The sequence below is a fragment of the Lissotriton helveticus genome, chromosome 1_1 (assembly GCF_964261635.1).
Source record: "Lissotriton helveticus chromosome 1_1, aLisHel1.1, whole genome shotgun sequence".
In the NCBI taxonomy this organism is placed as follows: domain Eukaryota; kingdom Metazoa; phylum Chordata; class Amphibia; order Caudata; family Salamandridae; genus Lissotriton; species Lissotriton helveticus.
Window position 1 is genome coordinate 107,272,215 of NC_136057.1, and position 18,176 is coordinate 107,290,390.

An 18,176-nucleotide genomic window follows, 5' to 3' on the forward strand; every position below is an offset into this window, starting at 1 on the left:
TTTTATGACAGTTATTAGTTCCCTTCAAGTAAAAAATGACCTCTCTAACTAAAGCACTGACCTATTTTCCATATATGCACTCCCTGATCCGCATGGATCGCGTATTTTGCAGTAGGAATATTAACATGCTGTGCTACTTTGTAATCAGTCAAAACTTCCACTGGAGAAAATGATCGTACTCCAAGAAGAACATTAATCAGAGTTATCGTGCCATTTTTATTGTTGTATGAACATTTCAGGAGGAAATAAAAGCGACAGCAGGTGCTTCTTAAACTTAAATACTTACAAACATGGTGAACACTACTTGTAGTTATCATTAAGATATTTGCTCCGAATAGACTGTAATCATGCTCCATTGACCAAGTGTTGCCATCCACAGTTACCGTCTTAGAGCTCGAGTCTTGTAAACACTTGAGTAAAAGTCTCATACATTAATGGATATTTAGATATGGCTCTGAGGGCGCCCGAGGGTATCTCCCAGAGGCCAAGAGACCGGAAAAGAGGAACAGAGTGCCCTGAGGAAAAAGCCGAGACTAGACAATTCAAAGCTTTATCAGACACACAAGCTGTTCTATTGAAGCTGGTACTGTCAGATATGTGCGTTTCTAAACAAAAGTGTTCGCTCCGATGATACCAGGCATGTTTAGTAAAGTAGCAATGGTTACCCCAACACTATCCAGGACATTTGGTAAACAATTCTTATCACTAAATAAGACACTGCTGGCAGGCAGAGGCTCTAAATTATGGGAGCCACAACATTTGTAACTTTCAATTAACGTTCTTCAATGAATTTATGTTGTGCGTCCAGGAATTGCCTTCCGCATATACTTACTTAATTATGCAGTGATGGCGGAGAGAGTACAGCTGCATTTTCCATGTCGGCCTCACTTGTCTGATGCCTGACTGCCCGAGCTCGCTTGGGCCGGCTCAGTGTCAGCTGAGAGCTACAGACAGGGGTGCCGGGCCGGTTTGCTCGGGCGGCATCAAGATCACGGTGCCCCCCGTGGTGTCGTCCATGGGGGTCGGACTCATGCTTAATTGCAGAACCACAGCAGTCCTCATTTCACAGCGAGCGGGCTCAGTGGAGAATTAACTGTTGCTCGCCCGGTGTCTACCAATGATTGGCGGAAGTATCTGTGACGTCAGGAAAGTGCGGAATGCGCGCGGCTACGCAGTGATTATTTCAGCAATCGAATGTAGATTATCTGCTGATGGAAGCATACACCTTGGGAAGTTGTAGATATTACCTGTGACCTTTGATAGCTTCGCTGGGGACCAATAAACTCTATGGGTGGAAAACAGATGATTACGTTTAAGCGAGGCCGGTTTTACCAGAGTCCAGCGACATTTGCTTCAAATGTCCATCCCCAAGCTCCTTAGCACATAAATTTGAGATTTCAATCTCGATCTTTTCATCCGCCTCCATCAAGGTCCAATACCAGAATGAGACTTCCTTTTCCCATCGGTCGACTCTCATCACCTGATCGAACTTAGAGTGGTAGAGTGAGGGCAGTAGAGTGAGGGCGGTATGGTGGTAGAGTGAGGGCGGTAGAGGGGTAGAGTGAGGGCGGTAGTGGTAGAGTGAGGGCGGTAGAGTGAGGGCGGTAGAGTGGTAGAGTGAGGGCAGTAGAGTGGTAGAGTGAGGGCGGTAGAGTGGTAGAGAGGGCGGTAGAGTGAGGGCGGTAGAGTGGTAGAGTGAGGGCGGTAGAGTGAGGGTGGTAGAGTGGTAGAGTGAGGGCAGTAGAGTGGTAGAGTGAGGGCGGTAGAGTGGTAGAGAGGGCGGTAGAGTGAGGGCAGTAGAGTGGTAGAGTGAGGGCGGTAGAGTGAGGGCAGTAGAGTGGTAGAGTGAGGGCGGTAGAGTGGTAGAGAGGGCGGTAGAGTGAGGGCGGTAGAGTGGTAGAGTGAGGGCGGTAGAGTGGTAGAGTGAGGGCGGTAGAGTGAGGGCGGTAGAGTGGTAGAGTGAGGGCAGTAGAGTGGTAGAGTGAGGGCGGTAGAGTGGTAGAGAGGGCGGTAGAGTGAGGGCAGTAGAGTGGTAGAGAGGGCGGTAGAGTGAGGAAAATGACCCCGATGTAATGTTTTTAACAGAGACATGGCTGAAAGATGCCTCTGACATGGATATTACCTCTATTTTACAAATGGGATACACGCTACAAAGGCAAGATAGACCAGAAGGCAGAGGAGGTGGCTTAGCCATTCTGTTAAAAAACCACTACCTCTGTAGGACTTCATCGGCCGCTATATCTAACTGCGAAAGTATGCTCTTTACTTTGGACTTCTCACCCACAATCTCATTCTCTGGTGTCCTTATTTACCGCCCCCCCAACCAAATGGGTGAATTTATTGAATCACTCCAATCTAAGACAGCCGACCTAGTGGTTAGTAGACCCTATTTCTCGATATTAGGAGACATAAATATTCATTTAGATGACCCAAACAACTCCACGGCTGGGGCATTTCTGGACAATCTGGCAGCTCTTCAGATCGTGCAGAAGGGCTTCGAACCCACTCATGAAAAGGGCCATCTCCTTGATGGGGTGCTTAGTAATGATCACAGACTGGTAGTCGGGAGTCCGCTGCCTCTCACATGGACAGACCACTATTTAATACCCATACAGTGGACTCCAGCTATGTCATTACAGCCCTCACCCCGCACAATCCTACAAGGGAGGGACTGGTCCAAAATTTCCTCTGATCAATGGGCCAACCTGCTCTCCTTGTCCCCTCCTCCTAATGAGACAGATCCCGCATTGCAATACGAGAACTACTACAACTGGCTGTGCACAGCCCTGGACTCTATTGCACCTATTAAGGCCCTGAGAGAAAAAACTAAATCCAAGGATTCGCCTTGGTATACTCCTCAACTCAAAGAACAAAAAAGAGTGTGCAGGAAACTTGAAAGAAATTGGAGGATTTCCCATAGCAATATAGATAAAACTGCACATCTTGAAGCTATCAAACAATACAAAGCAGAAATTAGATGCACTAAAACATCATATTTTGAGGAAAAAATTAAAATCGCCTCCAACTCGTCTAGAGAAATCTTTCGGATAGCCAAGTTTCTGATTGATACTCCCCTGACCCTGCCTGACCCGAGTAAAGCTCAGGCTCGCTGTGATAGTCAAGCTGAATACTTCCACAGCAAAATACAGAAAATTGCTTCTGGTTTCAAACCACCTAACTTAGGTCAGGACATAGGGATCAATTCATCTAATTCCAGCACTCCAAAATTAGAAGAATTCCCACTGTTGGAGACCAACTCACTTGGGGCCATCATGTCAAAAATAAAATCCGGATCTCCTGTGGACCCTGCTCCCCCCTGCCAGTTAATAACAATTGGAAATACCATCAAACCAGTTATTCTTAACATTTTAAATGCCTCCATTACCACAGGCCGAGTGCCCACAGCGTGGAAATGCGCCCAAGTTAAGGCTCTATTGAAAAAGCCCACTCTAGATCCTGAGGACATGGCCAATTACCGGCCTATTTCTCTCCTTCCATGGGTCAGTAAACTCTTGGAAAGACATATCAATACGTCTATTACCCAATTTTTAGAAGACTATCATCTTCTCCATGACTCCCAAGCCGGCTTTCGTCCCAAATTGGGAACTGAGGCGGCTCTTTTGGCGGTAACTGAGTTGGCCAGGAAACAAATGGATCAAGGCGGCACTACAGCAATCTTGCTGCTCGACCTTAGTGCCGCTTTCGACACTGTCAACACCAGCATTCTTCTTCACCGCCTCTATAAACTGGGAATCTCAGGGAAGGCTATGGACTGGCTCCAGTCTTTTCTGGAGAATCGCTCATTTAAGGTTGTAGAGGGCACTACCCATTCAAAATGTTGGCCCTTGGATCAAGGTGTGCCCCAGGGCTCGGCCTTGAGTCCAACACTTTTTAATATTTATATGCAGCCTTTGGCTGATATAGTGCACTCATTCGGCCTTGACATAGTCACATACGCCGATGATACGCAATTAGTCGTATCTATGAATCAGGCGGACCCATCCTCTTCAAATTTAAGCAACTGTCTAGTAGCGATTGCTCAGTGGATGGCTATCTCGCATTTAAAATTAAATGGCGAGAAAACGGAGCTCCTGATGTTAGGCAACTCAGCTATTCCCTGCCCTCTCACGGACTGGCCCCTGTGTATGGGGCCCCCGCCACAACCCAAGCCCCATATAAAGAGCCTAGGCATTTGGTTGGACACTAACCTTAACTTTCTGCAGCAAGCGACTACTCTGTCCGCCATGTGCTTTGGGCTCATGCGTATGCTGAGAAAGGTGTTACCACTTCTCCCTTTTGAAGCCCGCAGAATAATGGTGCAAGCCATTATTCTGTCCCGCCTGGACTACGGGAACTCCCTATACTTAGGGGCTCCTACCTCCACAATAAGGAAGCTGCAGGTGACTCAAAATGCTGCAGCCCGCCTTTTATTGGGCCTTAACAAACGGCAATCAGGTACCATGGCCCTGAGGAAGCTGCACTGGCTTCCTATAAAAGCCAGAGTGTTGTTCAAATCCCTGTGTTTCATGCACAAAGCCATGCGAAAGACCGCCCCCACTATGATCTGCTCTTTAGCAGAACCTTACCTCCCTCATAGATCCTTGCGTTCAAGCACTGCCTTTCTAGCTACTGTCAATAAGATCAGACGTACTAGATGGGGTGGACGCTCCTTTTCCTGGAATGCTGCTAAGGAATGGAACTCTTTGCCCACCCTCCTCCGCAGTGAACCGAACCTTTTAAAATTTCGAAAGAACTTGAAAACCTATTTGTTCATCTAAATTCTCCTCCTCTTTCTGTAGTATGAAGGTACTTAGCGCTACGAGGCCTCCGGGTTGTTTGCGCTTTATAAAACTCGGTTAATAATAATAATAATAAGGGCGGTAGAGTGGTAGAGTGAGGGCGGTAGAGTGGTAGAGAGGGCGGTAGAGTGAGGGCGGTCGAGTGAGGGCGGTAGAGTGGTAGAGTGAGGGCGGTAGAGTGAGGGTGGTAGCGTGAGGGCGGTAGAGTGGTAGAGAGGCCGGTAGAGTGAGGGCGGTAGAGTGGTAGAGGGAGGGCGGTAGAGTGAGGGCGGTAGAGTGGTAGAGGGAGGGCGGTAGAGTGAGGGCGGTAGAGTGAGTGTGGTAGAGTGGTAGAGTGAGGGCGGTAGAGTGAGGGCGGTAGAGTGAGGGTAGTAGAGTGGTAGAGTGAGGGCGGTAGAGTGAGTGTGGTAGAGTGAGGGCGGTAGAGTGAGTGTGGTAGAGTGAGGGCGGTAGAGTGAGGGCGGTAGAGTGAGTGTGGTAGAGTGGTAGAGTGAGGGCGGTAGAGTGAGGGCGGTAGAGTGAGGGTAGTAGAGTGGTAGAGTGAGGGGGTAGAGTGAGGGTGGTAGAGTAGTAGGGGGAGGGCGGTAGAGTGAGGGCAGTAGAGTGGTAGAGTGAGGGCGGTAGAGTGAGTGTGGTAGAGTGAGGGCGGTAGAGTGAGTGTGGTAGAGTGAGGGCGGTAGAGTGAGGGCGGTAGAGTGGTAGAGAGGGCGGTAGAGTGGTAGAGTGAGGGTGGTAGAGTGAGGGTGTTAGAGTGGTAGAGTGAAGGCAGTAGAGTGAGTGTGTGAGGGCGGTAGAGTGAGTGTGGTAGAGTGGTAGAGAGGGAGGTAGAGTGAGGGTGGTAGAGTGGTAGAGTGAGGGTGGTAGAGTGAAGGCAGTAGAGTGAGTGTGTGAGGGCGGTAGAGTGAGGGCGGTAGAGTGATGGCGGTAGAGTGGTAGAGTGAGGACGGTAGAGTGGTAGAGTGAGGGAGTAGCATGAGGGCGGTAGAGATGTAGAGTGAGGGCAGTAGAGTGAGGGCGAGATGGTGGTAGAGTAAGGGCGGTAGCGTGGTAGAGTGGTGAGGGTGTGTGTGTGAGGGTGTGTCTGAGGGTGTGTGAGGGTGAGGGAGTGTGTGAGGGTGAGGGAGTGTGTGAGGGTGAGGGTGTGTGTGAGGGTGAGGGGGTGTGTGAGGGTGAGTGGGTGTGGTGGTGTGAGGGAGTGGGGGTGAGGGGGTGTGAGGGTGTGGGTGAACGGGCACTATCAGCAGAGCAGAAGGCAAGAAAAACGAGTGCAATCAGGGGAGCAGAAGGCAAGAGAACAGGCACAATCAGGGGAGCAGAAGGCAAGAAAAACTAGTGCAATCAGTGGAGCAGAAGGCAAGAGAACGGGCACAATCAGAGGAGCAGAAGGCAAGAAAAACAAGTGCAATCAGGGGAGCAGAAGGCAAGAGAACGGGCACAATCAGGGGAGCAGAAGGCAAGAAGAACAGGCACAATCAGGGGAGCAGAAGGCAAGCAAACAAGTGCAATCAGGGGAGCAGAAGGCAAGAGAACGGGTAAAATCAGGGGAGCAGAAGGCAAGAAAAACTAGTGCAATCAGGGGAGCAGAAGGCAAGAGAACGGGCACAATCAGGGGAGCAGAAGGCAAGAAGAACAGGCACAATCAGGGGAGCAGAAGGCAAGCAAACAAGTGCAATCAGGGGAGCAGAAGGCAAGAGAACGGGTAAAATCAGGGGAGCAGAAGGCAAGAAAAACTAGTGCAATCAGGGGAGCAGAAGGCAAGAAGAAAGAGTGCAATCAGGGGAGCAGAGGCAAGAAGAACGAGTTCAATCAGGGAGCAGAAGGCAAGAGAACGGGCACAATCAGGGGAGCAGAAGGCTAGAAAAACGAGTGCAATCAGGGGAGCTGAAGGCAAGAGAACGAGTACAATCTGGGGAGCAGAGGCAAAAAGAACGAATGTAATCAGGGGAGCAGAAGGCAAGAGAACGGGCACAATCAGGGGAGCAGGAGGCAAGAGAACGAGTACAATTAGGGGAGCAGAAGGCAAGAGAACGGGCACAATCAGGAGAGCAGAAGGCAAGAAAAACGAGTACAATCAGGGGAGCAGGAGGTCAAGAAAAAGAAACTGTCTCACACCACTGCGGTTTTGTGTTTTAAACACAACTAGTACATAGATTGCATGACCAGAGTTTTCCTAATGCAGACTGCATAAATGAAACCAGCGGCACCGTTCGCTTTTGTAAAACAAGCTCTTGGCATTGCTGTGGAAGGGCGGGGCTGGAGCGCATTGCTTTGAAGTCTGATGGCGGGGGAGCATCTTGGGAGGCAGCATTCCATTGCGGTGCAAGGCTAATGGGTTTGACGTGCGTCTCACACGACTGGTCCACATGAACTGGACGTAATACGCGCTTGGTCAAGAGTTTGTTTCGCCTACTATATACTCTCGCTATTAATCCCTGCGGGATATAATAGCGAGACCTAACAATGTACATATGCAAGCATATAAAAACTGTATATAGCGTTTTCCTACTATGCTTTCCCGTATGTGTGTGTCTGTTGGTCTCTCTGGTTTCTGTCTCCCATTCCCTGTAGGGAAAGTATGTAGCTCCCCGTTGTGGAAGAGTCGGTCAAGAAGGAGCACACTGCATTGAATAATTTCTTGGTATGCACTTTTTATTAGTATTACAGGAAATCACAATGATTGATTGTCTCTGTTATATTCTTCAGTCCCTTAGGTGTGCCTTGGCCGCCGCCGTCCCTCGGACATAAGGAAAAGACTCAGGTAAGTGTTTTTGCTTAATGGTTGAGTCAAGGGAGGATGTGAGGGATAAATAATAACTATGCATAAATGTGAAGGGAGGGTGTAGAGCACAGCTTTCCAAACTTTTCTTGTTGGTGACTCACCCTTTTGTGAAAAAAAATTCAGGGACACGGTAACACGAGAAAGCGCAGCGAGCGAGCCCGAACCACCTATGGTGGGTTCGGGCCCCACACACACACACCCCACCCCACACACACACCTCCCACACACCACCCCACAGACACACCACCCCACACACACACCCTCACACACACAACCCCACACAGCCAACACTAACCCCACCCCCACCCCCCCACACACACACCCCACACACACACCCCACACACACACCTCCCACACACACACACACCCCACACAGAGAGACTTGAGGGGCACTGTTAAAGGGTACTAGTGAGGGAATCAGTGGCGGAGGTGGCATTTCCCTTCATCTGTCTCCCTCCATCGGTCTCCCTTCCTCCCACTCTGTCTCAATCCCTCTCTGTCTCACTCCCTCTCAGTCTCATTCCCTCTCTGTCTTCCTCCCTCTGTCTCACTCCCTCTCCCTCAGACTGTCTCCCTCCCTCTGTCTCCCTCCCTCCCTCCCTGTCTCCCTCCCTCCCTGTCTCACTCCCTCTCTGTCTCATTCCCTCTCTGTCTCACTCACTCTCTGTCTCACTCCCTCCCTGACTCACTCCCTCGCTCTCACTCCCTCTCTGTCTCACTCCCTCCCTCTCTCTCACTCCCTCTCTGTCTCACTCCCTCTCCCTCCGACTGTCTCCCTCCCTCTCTGTCTCCCTCCCTCTCTGTCTCACTCCCTCTCTGTCTCACTCCCTCTCTGTCTCACTCCCTCTCTGTCTCCCTCCCTCTCCCACCGACCGTCTCCCTCCCTCTGTCTCACTCCCTCTCTGTCTCCCTCCCTCTCTATCTCCCTCCCTCTCTGTCTCCCTCCCTCTCTGTCTCCCTCCCTCTCTGTCTCCCTTACTCTCTGTCTCCCTTCCTCTCTGTCTCCCTCCCTCTCTCTCTATCTCTCCCTCCCTCTCCCTCTGTCTCTGCCTCCGTCTCACTCTGTCTCTCCCTTCCGTCTCCCTCTGTCTCTCCCTCCGTCTCCCTTTGTCTCACTCTCTCTGTTTCACTCTCTGTCTCCCTCCCTGTCTATCTCACTCCCTCCCTCTCTGTCTCACTCTCCTCTCTCTCTGTCTCACTATATCCCTCTCCCCCGACCAACATATTCTGTGGGTTCCATAAGGGTCTGTGACAAAGAGGAAAAAATGTTGCTTTCATTCTTAAATCTTTTTTATATTTTCCTGTATTGGTGGTGCCCAGGTGCGCAGCTCCCCTACTCACTCCCTCCCCCGCACTCCTCCATGCCCAAGGCTCACACGGGCATTCTCCATTGAACTGAATTGTTTATGTTTTTGTTTTCGTAAGGTTACAAGCCGCAGCGTGCAGTATGATGTAAATGTGAAAGCTTCTATAGGGCTTCTTGGCAGCTTTTCTTCCCAATGCACCGCGATCCCGGGGCTGCCCCAAACCCCAGGCCAACCCCCTGGACCCAATAACCCACTGTATTCACTCATTGAAGGGCCCTTTGCCAAATGGACTATCCACAAATGAAGACCATTTAACGTGCTAATAAGGCTTTGTTGTTATTCATATAAGAGCCCCTGCAGCGCCACTCTGCCTGTTGCTGGAAGGCCCGCGGGGGTGATCTAAACAGCATACTAAAACCGGGACATTTGGATGTTTTACCCAGACGCTGTTGTAAAACCCGGACATTTCTCTACTTTGGAGAAAAGTGTCGGGACACTGGGACACTCCGCCAAAAACGGTGGTCGCCCTACTTCAGCACCCCCTCCCCCCGCCCCGTCGTGTGTGGCAGCCCGGGACCGCTCACACCCGTACCCGAGCACTTCACAGGTCTTTGATACCTTGTGCATGTTAATAGGGCTTTGTTGTTGCTTCGCCCCTTCTAAGAGCCCCTGCAGCTCGACTCTGCCGATGCAACACACCTGCATATGGGGCGCTCCACATAGTTTGGAAAGCTGTGGTCTTGAGGTTGGAGCAACCAAAAGAAAAAGAGTAGCCGATGATTTCTGCTCTTGTCTCTGTTTCCGTCTCACTTATTTCGTTTTCCCTTGGTCCCTTTCACCCCTCAGCCTCCCCTCCCGTCCCTCTCTTACTCGGCCCCTTTCCAAAAGCCCTGTAGATGCCCACGCACCTGGAAGAGCCATGTCACTCCGGGGCCGTGGCGTGGTGACTCTGCGTCCTTCAGTGAGGTCTGGTCTTCTGCTTCGGCTTTCCCTCCTCCGCCAGGTTCGGGTGTTCTGCCCGCCGACAATCTGTTACATATACAAGGGGGTCCCAGTACAGATAACAGACAAACAATTGAATACTAAATGAAAATACAACTAAACTGAAGTCTTATCACACTTGTTTTTACTCACAGTGTGATAACATAGCAAAGGATTACACAAATTACAAAACCAATAAAGGTGTTTCATAATCATCATAGAAAAATGTGTGCCCCAAGGGAAGAGGGGAGAAGGGGAGGCAGTGCAGGGTGAAGGTAAACTATAGCAGATCTCAACTCCTATCTAAAGAGTAAACATTTCTTCATAGTTTATAAAACAGTCCGTAATAACCCTGGCTTCAAATGTTAGCCAGTTATGAAGAACGACATCAACTGTTCATGACCATTTAGTTAGACAATATGCTCAAAAAGCTCCTGCATGTATCAGGTTAACTGTTAGCGTAAGGCGTTGTTGAGGTGAAAACAAAAGTCGACGTTTCGACTTCCAATATGAAGGTAGGCGGCAGTTACAGCCTTAAAGCGCAGACAAGCTGTGACCTCCCCTGGGCTCCGGTTCGCTCTCTCGTAAGGCTGTTAGTCCTTCTCTGTCTTTCCGGTCTTCCCCCGCTTGTTTCTCCGCCTCGCGTTCCCATGCCGCGTGTAGCTGGACCAACTACTGACCAACCTGACGCGCTCTCCTCCCCCGCCTTCTTCAAGTGTGTATCCTCTGATGTCCGTCCTCAGCTCCGGCTTAAAAGGGCCGCCTGACGATTCCCCTCTCTCCACTTCTTGATGACAGCAAAGCGGACAACTGGTAAAAGGGGACTGTGAATATAGGATGGGAGAAATATATGAAGGGATGGCATGGCACTCCTTATCCTCTATCCAATCGTCTACTACAGGGGCTACCTGACACACCCCACCCCCAGACGGGGAAATGAGGGATGCGTGAAAAAAAATCAGCAACTTGGTATGCAGAGTATAAAAGATGACAATGTTAAAACTAGTGCCCATCCTGGAATAAAATAAGTCGCACCTAAAAATAGCTTATCCTAAAAACCCACCTTCCAAAAACAAGATACCAAACAAAAGGAGAATCTTAGGAGCTTCAGGTGATGTCCCTAGTGTCTGATTACCGGTGTTTGTTTAGGTTTACAGGAGTCCATAGGTTACATAGCAAACCTCGTCTATGCATGCAGTGTATTTTTCATTCATTATTGTAGTATTTATGAAATCCACTCATCGTGTAAAAAGCCTGTACCAGCAGCCTATTTAGATCTTGCCTTCTCGCCATTCATCAAGCGCAAATATCTCAAGTTAAGGTTGGGCAACCTTCCAACAAGTGCAGATCAACCGAAATGGAGGCCTCAAGAAAGTAAAGAATGCGAACTTTGTGGTGCAGGTAAACAAGACTTCATCCATTTGATTTGCATTTGTTCAGCCATTAACAAAATTTGTCGATGCTGGCTGAAAGCTAAGTTTAATGAATATGGAGTACGCACCTGTCGGTCTGCGATTGTTCAAATCCTATGCTCAGTGGATCCACAATTGATTTGTAGAACAGTCAAATTCATTAACAATTTTGAGAAAAAGCGAGGCCTTCTGGCAAAGACCCGATCTCGATACCAGAATTCCCTTTATCGTAGCAGAATTAGGGCCCTTATCAAGCTTATCTTCAAGAATGTTTGACAACTGATTTTATAGATTTTATCTTTTATATTGTAGTGTCAATGTCTTGCTTTTTAAACATAGTGGCATTTTTTTCTATATTGTAATGGTTTTAATTAACTAAACAATAAAGAATTTACTTACTTACTCCACTCATCGCGTGCCAGAAGGTAGAAGTATTTGGCTACAGTTGTTTCAATTTTCAATTTATAAATCTTTATTCGGCACTTAGAAAGACACCATAAAAGCAGCTACAGTTGTTTATATAGTTCCAGACTAGATCTGGTCTGTGTCTCCTGCTCCACAGCTTGTACTCGTAAAAGTGCATCAATGTCTCCTTCACTTGGAAGCAAATCCACTTGTATTCCAGTTTAAGCATATTTATTCTCATAGAATCACTTTCAACATCCACTGTTCCGCAAGTAAATTCAAATTCAGTCTGCCCCAATTCATTTTGGGTGTTCTCCCTTCATCAGGGTATGCATGTGAGGAACCTATGTTGTATGTTGTGTGCGGAAAATAGTGACATAAGAATTAACTTGCATTGCAATCTAATCCTACAGATACATGAATTAATAGTTTACTGCATGTCCTGGTAGAGCCTAACCGCATGTCTGCGTTTGTGTTATACCAGGGTCTTCACCTTTTCGATAGTGAGATCTACTTCTGATCGAGGAGAATTATCCTGATCTACTGCCTTTATCACGTGGCTTAGCTGAGGGTAGATAAATGCCAAGCAACCTAATTGCGCCCCTGGAGCGCCCAGTTTTGCTGTAGTGAGCACATAGCATTTGTAGCACTGGGTTAGGAAAGGTTTACCTGCGGGACCCCAAGCATTTATGGTACTGGTAGGAACAGTGTATCTGTGGGGTCCCCAGGGACCCGTTTTGTTCATTTTATTCTTATTAACGAATCACACCTGAGAGGTGAGTGTTTCACTGAGGGTTGTGGCCTCTTTCTCATGCAATACATGGGATGGCATTGCTCTCTCTGAGTGAGTGTGAAGACAGAAGACTTCTATTATCTGGTGAGTTGCCATCCTGTTCATTGGCTCCTGTCCAGATCCTGGCCCTGGTTTAACAATTCAAGATTAATGTTCAGTAGTGGCAGTCACAGTATAAGGACTGTGAGCAAGACCTGCTGTATAGCTTTCGCTGTCCTAGGAAATATACCTGCGCTGATTGCAGTGTCTGATTTATTAAAAATTGCACACAGGGTGCCCCTTAGAGGGGTCCCGTAAAATTTACCAATCCTTAGTGTGGTCACCGACTGGCCTGAGCCAGCCTGCTACCACCAGACAGTGTTCTGTCCTCATGGGTAGAGTGCCTGTGCACTTTGAGGTCAATAACAATGCCTTTCCTGGGTGGAGGTGCTCACACCTCCCCCTAGTCAGGAAGAGCCATCTGTGGCAGGGATTTTCAAAGGCCTTGCCGCCTTTTGTAATGCGACCCCAGCCTCTCCTGTTAGAGGGAGCAAGCGATCTTCCTGTCCTCACCCCCTTTTTGGAACGAGGACAGGTGGGAAACCTTAGATAGAATAGGAGGTGTGCCCCCCCCCCGTCCCCTCTGCCAACTCCACCCCTCAGGTGCTGGAGGCGAGGTGAAGTACACTTTGTAGTGCCCACCATCTTGAAGATGGTGGGACTTATCCAATCAGGGCTAGGACTACGTCCTGTTCCCACAGGAGGTGGGAATGATAGAGGGTGTAGACACCCATGGAAAGTGGCCCATTGGCCACTACCTTTCACTCCCTTGTAACACTCTTAAATCAAGATTTTAGGTGGCATCCTCAGACCCTGAATTTCAGTTCCTGGCGACCTAAGAAGAGACTGGTACTGCAGCCTTCTCTGCTGGTGAGGCTCTGTAGAGAACTATGGACATGGTCCCAGCCCTACTGGCCTGTCTGCATCCCTGGATGATCCAGAACCAAAAGTCAACTCGTCTTGCAGCCCAGCGACCTCCCGAACCTTGGGAGGACTGCCTGCCTTCGATAAAGACCAAGGTCTTCAGAGAAAAGCAGACCTATTCACAAAGCAACCCTCTTCAAAGAAAAGACTCTGTGACCTGAAGAACTGCGCAGCCTGCCCCCTGGTTTTACCTCTGCACCCAATGCCACCAGCCCGAGTCCAAGTTCAGCAAGGTTCCCCTGCTCTCAAGAGCCCAACTCCACCATGAGCTGACCTCTCCTGGACTCCTAGGAGTTGCCTGCAGCTTCTGCAAGAAGACCCCTCAACCGAGACCTGCACTGGTTAGCCATTTCTGACACCAAAAGACACCCCTTCACCGTCCATCCTGGGCCTTGCTGAAGAGGACAAAAGGTGTTCCTACGTTCCTGAGCTTCATAACTTACCTCAATGGCTGTTGGTTTCCTTCGATCGGCATCCTTGTTGGAGCCTGCAGCCCTTTTCAGATTTGCGGTACAAAAGGGGGAGTGGTGATGGACGGAGCATCTGAATCAATCAAACACTCACACCCAGTCAAAAGATCTGGGTTTAATCCATCACCGTTCTTTAGCCCACTCTGCCACCCCAGTTCAGACATGGCTATATGCAAATCAGTCTGACCCTGTGCCTCATGGGAACAGTCCAGCCCGAACTGCCAAGCCATGTCTTCCCTGGACCGGAAACAAGCTTCCGAGGACCGGTTTCTGGCATTCCAGCCGTCTTCAGCCCGGCTTGCTTGAATCCAGTGGCAAAGTGAGCAAGGGACTCGCGTCTGAGCATACCCTGCCACACTTATGGCGGCCAAAAGCGGTACAAAAGGGGGTGGTGATGGACGGAGCATCTGAATCAATCAAACACTCACACCCAGTCAAAAGATCTGGGTTTTAATCCATCACCGTTCTTTAGCCCACTCTGCCACCCCAGTTCAGACATGGCCGGGCAGTCAAAAGATCTGGCCACATCTCATACCAAACATCTCAGCAGTTCGGTTGTAGATGACACTCCAAGTTTCATCCTCACGACAGATGCCTCCCTCGAATGGTGGGTAGCGCATCTTCAAGCCCTCACAGTCAAGGGGAAATGGGACACCCACCAATTAACTTGGCACATAAACCTTTTTGAGTTACTGGTGATATTCCTGGCTTTGAAGTCCTCTTGCACCCTCATACAAGGAGCTTCAGTGTTGGTCCGAAACGGACAACACAACAAGCATGCATTATGTGACCAAACAAGGTGGCATGAGATCCACTTTGCTATCCCTATAAGCTCCGCAAATTTGGATTGGGCGAATTAACATCAGATCACTTTAACAGCAGTCCATGTTCTGGGGGTATCCAACCTTCTAGTGGACTCCCTGAGCAGGTCGGTCTAGTCAAACCACTAGTGGGAACTTCATCAGCCGACACTGGACCGCCTCTTTCAGCTTTGCGGACACCCCAATCTGGATTTATTCGCAGACAACCTGAACCGCAAATGCCCATTCTATGCAAGTTGGCTGCCCCACTCAGAATCGTGCGGGAATGCGTTTTTGATGAACTTGTCAAAAATAAATGCTTACGCTTTTCCACAAATTCCTCTAGTTGCAAGGGTACTTTGGAAAATGCAGAAAGAACCCTGCTGCATTCTTCTCATAGCCCCCAGATGGCCTCGCCAGTTCTGGTTTTCGGAGCTCCTCCTTCTGTCGGAGTGCAATCCAATTTGGCTGCACCCAATTTCGAATCTTCTTACTATGAACCACGGCCTGATCTGCCATCCGAATCCAACTGGCACCTGAGCACTATGAGTTTGCTAATTTGATTATTCCTCCGGACTGCAGGGAGGTCCTCACTAACGCTAGAGCACCCTCCACTATCAAAACCTACAAACTCAAGTGGAAACGGTTCTATCTTTGGTGTGAAGCTTCAAATTCAAATTCTTCAGTTTAACTCTGAGAAGACAGAGATTCTACACTGTGCAGTAGGTATAATCCCTCCTACACTTCCGCTTGAGTTTTGGCCAACATCCCCTGCTACTCCATTGGCTCCCAGTAGCGTGGTACATAATCTGGGAGTCATGGTTGACAACAAATTGACATTAACAAACTGTCAACAAAACAGCTGGAAGTTGTTTTACTCTGATCAGAGCATTTCGGAAAATCCTTTCGATGTTCTCTTAACAGAACAGAGCGCTGATAGTCCGGAGCACCATTCTCAGTAAGCTGCACTATTGTAATGCCCCGTTACTAGAATCCCCGCAATATCTGATTGAGAGATTGCAGAGAGTACAGACCATGGCGGCCAAACTGGTACTAGTGCAACCACGCCGCTCCTCCGCCTCCCGGGCACTCTCAGATTTACACTAGCTGCCAGTCTCGCAGAGGATACGATTTAAGGCACTATGTATAGTATTTAGGGCTCCACATGGTCACGGGCCCAATTCTCTGCAGGAGAAACTGACATGGTATGTCCCTCTTCGAGCACTGCGCTCCTCATCGGCTAATCTGGTGAGGGTGCCTAGAGTTAGGAAAGTCAAATCAGGAGGTAGGGCCTTCAGTGCGGCAGCGTCCCGCCATTGGAATACTCTTCCATTTGATTTGAGACAAATAGACAACATCCTGCAGTTTAGAAAAAGGTTACAAACCTGGCTCTACCCTCGGGTATGCTCCTTGGCATCCTGCTAACTCCTTCCAGGCAGGGGACACTGTCTCTCGGCCCTAAGCTAGTCACCTGTATCACAGCGCCAGGTTACCCATAGGGTGTCAGTTGCCAACTTAAATAAATAAATAAATGTTCACCCTCTTCACTCTACGCCAGAGCAGCTTCTGCCTTTTTTCTTACAATTAGCAAAATCCGGCCACTCTCACTCTACTCCAGATTCCAGCACGATGGCTCCAATTCTCAAGAATTATTCAACAGTTTTTCAAAGGCTTATTTCAGATGTTCGCTCCAATCGACGCCTGCCTCCTCCTTAGCATCTGAACATTGTGTTGGCACAACTCATGAAGTCCCCATTTGAGCCCATTCGTTGGGCTGATCTTAAATTCATCTCCTGGAAGACATCACTGCTTTTAGCTCTTACTTCAAGTCAGCGAGATACAAGCTTTTACTATCAAACCACCTTTTCTTCAATTCACCAAAGACGCTGTGGTGCTCCGCACTAATCCGGCCTTAATTCCTAAAGTTCCATCTGATTTCCACCTGAATGAGCATGTCATCTTAACCCCTTCCATGCTCATGACAAGGTCAGCTCGTCATGAGGCACACTGGAGCTGTGCTAATGACGAGCTGACCTTGTCATGAACAATGGGAATCCAGACTAGTCAGCACCCAGCGGGAATTGCCTTAGCACCAATGTGGTTAAAGACTTTTTCCCTAATACACAGTTGCCAGCAGGAAAGACTTTACATTCTCTAGATGTTAAGAGATGTTTGACATTTTATTTGCAAAGAACAACCAGTATCCGTTAAACTGATCAGCTCTTCATAGCCTACGGCAGGATGCTTAAAGAACCTCCAGTTGCTAAACAGACTATTGCACGTTGGATATCTAGAGCAATTTCCTTTTTGCAATCGGCAAGCAGGCAAGACACTTCAAGCAACGATTAAAGCGCACTCTACTAGAGCAGTCTCCTCTTCTACTTCTCTCTTTGCTGGTGTGCCTCTTCATCAGATTTGCAGAGCTGCGACCAAGCACTACTGTCTGGAAGCTGCCAACAATGCTGACACAGCTGTTGGGCAAGCGGTGCTACGTAATCTTTTTAAGTAAGGTGAGCCTCTGTTTCTTACCTCCTCCTGCACACATTGTATACATGTATATATTTCTGCTTTTTGCAGATGTGCCCTTGTTTACTGCTATACTGTAATATACGTATATGTATTCTCTCGTACTCTGTTTACAATGTACTTATGGCTTACTATGCATAGTTCTCGAATTACTCCTATCTACTCTGATTCAAGCATGTGAATCTATGAAAGATACCCCAATACTGGAGAAGAACCTAAGTTACTTACCTGAAAACTGTGCTTCTCCAGTATTGATATCTTTCATAGATTCACATGTGACTCACCCACCTCCCCTCAGAGGCTCTCCTCTTCTCCTTGGCTCTTATGTCACACTTGTGCTAAAAAATTGGGAGCCTGAGCCTCTGAGGTGAAGGTTCCAGAGGGTGCTGTCGCCTGATTGGCTGGAGTTTGGACCATATCTAATGACTTTGACATGACTGTCGCCCTCACTCTGTCTGTCTGTCGCATCACCACAGCATCACTCAGGGGCACCACAACATCACTATGCGCTACCACAGCATCACTGAACGCGACAGCATCACTCAGCGCCACCAAAACATCCTTCAGCGCCACCACAGCAGCAATCTGTGCAACAATTCAACAACTAGTTCAAATATGTTCTCTCAATGTTTCAAGCTTTATTACAAATGTCACAAAAAGATGTTAATATTTCACTTCTGTTCTTGGATTTTCGTCACAATAAAATACACTGAACATAATCTTCACAAAAGTTATTTACAAAAGTTTAAGCAATTGCCATTATAAATTACAATAACTTTTACTCAAGTTTTTGCTTTTTCGGTCAGGGGATTAGTTAGCAGCTGGTCCTCCAGTGGGGATGCATCAGGCAACTCCCCCCCCCCCCCTTCCCAGATGTTACCTTGCAGAGCGTGACCCACCTGCAAATGTCAGAACCGTTTTTAGTCGCCTAATTCATACCA

General features: G+C 48.5%; 1 protein-coding gene across 2 annotated transcripts in view; it reads left to right on the top strand.

Annotated features, from left to right (window-relative positions):
- LOC144760727 (uncharacterized) overlaps window positions 1–18,176 on the top strand; it is a 32,372-nt gene that overhangs the window by 1,837 nt on the left and 12,359 nt on the right. For both annotated transcript variants that reach the window (XM_078646557.1, XM_078646551.1), the window contains exon 2: window positions 7,503–7,557. The gene's annotated coding sequence lies outside the window, so the exon portion shown is untranslated. The remainder of the gene's footprint in view (window positions 1–7,502; window positions 7,558–18,176) is intronic.